Here is a 3,089-nt window from a genome sequence, read left to right as displayed (position 1 = left end):
AGTTGTGGCCATAGTCACATTACTTATTAGTCATTAGAATACAGTTCCGAGGACCCAGAGTTACTGTGCTTACACTATATTGACTTGATACACAAGACATAGCCATGGTGGGTGGACTATGAACTAGGGCCTAGGTAGTATGACGTGTGTAATACGGTTTGCAATTCATAAAACAGTTTATTCATTCTGGCATATGTATTTCATGGCCATATTTTTTTCATAAGAGTTTAGTATTTTATATTCCTAAATTCTAATTTACTTTAAATAACAATACCTATCACTTAATCAATTTACTTATGATTTTCGGAAAAAATGGTATTTTTAAAAAGTTAGACCGGTTATCATATCTGATATGTAAATTATGTTCCTCATATATTATCCTTATCGGCGGTTAACAACCATGGTACACCGTTCGGTGATAACGAAATTAAGATATCAATGCGTTAGCTAAAATCTTATCACAGTTGTAACTTTGATAATCCATATATATTATATCACATTCTACTGTGAATAATTTTGATTTGAATTTTGTAAATTGTTATTACTTTGAAAATATTTAACTGTGCTTTAATAAGTCATTATAGAGTAATCATCAAGTACGCTATACCTTTTTCCAAAAATAATATAACAATCTATGAAATAATACATTGTAGAAAATGTCAGGTTTTAATTGTAAGGAAAAATATTATTATTAGCATGACATAGCTCATAGATTTATTAAATACCAAACTTATGCTATTTTATAAAAAAATGATTAACTATTAATAGAAATGTGAATTTTAATTGAAAATGATTGATGCATCAAACTTTTCCAATAGTTTTATTGCCTGTCTACTCTTTTTCTTTAATTTTTAAAATTATTATTATTATTATTACTTTAGTTATTTACTATATTTTGGTATTTTTCTTGCAAGCAAGATATGATTATAACATAATCCAAACCTTGTAAATAAAAAATATTAAATCTCTGTATTAAAAAAAAAAAGTTACAATATATTTCAACAAAAGTTACTTTTTATCCCATCACAAAATGAAAATATTTTGAAGTCTAGACTGAATTTTTAAATGTGTAGTAACCTTTAATATTGATGTATGCATCAAACTGTTGTAGCTTTTTTGGATCGGTTAATCAATAGATATCGGTCATTTTGTATAATACTCATATTTGGCAATGCTAAAATTGACATTACAGGAGAAAGTATATTTATACATTAACATTTTAAATATCAGTTTTCATAAAATCAAACATGTTACATCCCGCTGAAAATTTAAAACTAGAAGATAGTTTTTTTTTTATATTTCCAGAATCAAACTAGTAAAACTACACTTATGGATCCTAACTATAATGACACTTGGAAATAACTAACCTTAAAGTGTATTTTCATAACATTACTCTATCAACTGACAATTTTAAAATCCACACACAATAAGTTTTCGAATAATAGTCTAATTTTAGAGTTATAAATTTATACTTATTGGCATTGGTGATTAGCAGTTAATCTACAGCTTAACATAAGATTTGTTTACAATTAGGATTTTATAATTCATAAAGAAAATAAATGTTATGATTTAAGAGACGTGTTTACCAAATAGGGTTGAAGAAAACAACAAACTTAAAAATAATTATTTAATACAAATTATTTATAAAACATATTTTATTTTCTAATTTATTATATTTACCTAGCAAAAATGTATACATTTTTTTTCTGTTTAATCTGTTCTGGAGATTCTATTTTTTGTTTGTCTGGAAAGGATAACAAAAAAAAAAACAATAAATTTTATTAAAAATTCAGTACAACTCTTGTACCCATGTTCACCAATTGTGTGTATGTGTCTGGGGGGGGGGGGATATTTTTACATACATATAAAATGTTTGCCTTTTGAAAAACCTAATTTTATTTATATCTATTTAGGTACCTCATTAAAAAAAATGTAAGAACTTTATAAAAATTAATTTTCAAAAACATTACTGTAAAAGAAAATGCATATTCTTTATTTTAAAATTACCAACAAAAACTTAATTTTCATAATTTGAAGTACTACTGGAGTACCTGATTGATGTAAAATGACACATGGTACAAAAGACAACTATTATAATTTATATTAAAAGGAAAAAATAATAAATCATTTCTTGTACTATTTAGTTATATTGCAGTTTTTAGGTGAAGGTATGTGCAAACAATTTTTTTTTAAAAACATGAGATGGATTAGAAAATCAAAATAGTGTGGTAAAAATCATGTAATGAAATTTTCATTAAATAAATATTTTTATTTCATTTGTAAAATCACCAAAAATGTTATCTTTTAATTAAATTGTGTAATTTATTATGTCGTTAATAATTGTGGGGTGACAATGCAATAAGTATTATAAGCTATTGGCGTTTTACCGGCTTTTCAGGAGAGATCTTTTTCTGCTGTGCAAGGAACATTTGAGGTATATATGCTGTGAAAAGTGTTAAAAATAGATAAAATATTTTTAAATAAAGTGTTGTTGGTATAAGTAAGAATTTAGACATTTATTTTTGACAAATCACAATTTTAAACTATTAGTACATTTTGCTTCAGTGGAAATATCAAGTTTTGACTATAATTTTTACAAAACATTCTATTTTTGTTTTGTATTATATTTTTTAAACTAGATAAGTTTAAATATTTCAAATAAATTATAGTAAAAACACATTTTTTATTAAAATGTATTGTAAAAAAAATTTGAAAAGCAAGTAACTTACAAATCTATATTATTTAGTATCTCCTAATTAAATTTCTCTTTATTTCTCAGTAATACAAAATACAAATAAATGATCATAACATTACTAATCTTTTATGTAATAAGGTATAAAATATGAACCTTATCACAATTTTGAAGGCAATAACTTTTAGTGTTTGAAAGTTACCAACGATATTTTTTTTTTATAATTTGTGTTGTCATAATGTTACTATATGAATTATAAAGACCGCTTTAGATATATTTAAACCATATAATTTAATAAAATATAACAGTAAATTAAAATATAAGATAATATTTTATTTTGGAAATATTACGTTTTGCATCAATACATTTTCCTTCCTATACCATTTACACGAGAAAT

Source organism: Adelges cooleyi, unplaced genomic scaffold, assembly GCF_023614345.1.
Source record: "Adelges cooleyi isolate 19-005CV unplaced genomic scaffold, UGA_ACOO_1.1 ACOO_flye_CR_arks_rails_tigmint_CR_PRNA_651, whole genome shotgun sequence".
Taxonomy (NCBI): domain Eukaryota; kingdom Metazoa; phylum Arthropoda; class Insecta; order Hemiptera; family Adelgidae; genus Adelges; species Adelges cooleyi.
The sequence above is the reverse complement of the archived record's forward strand: the minus strand, read 5'-3'. Positions refer to the sequence as shown.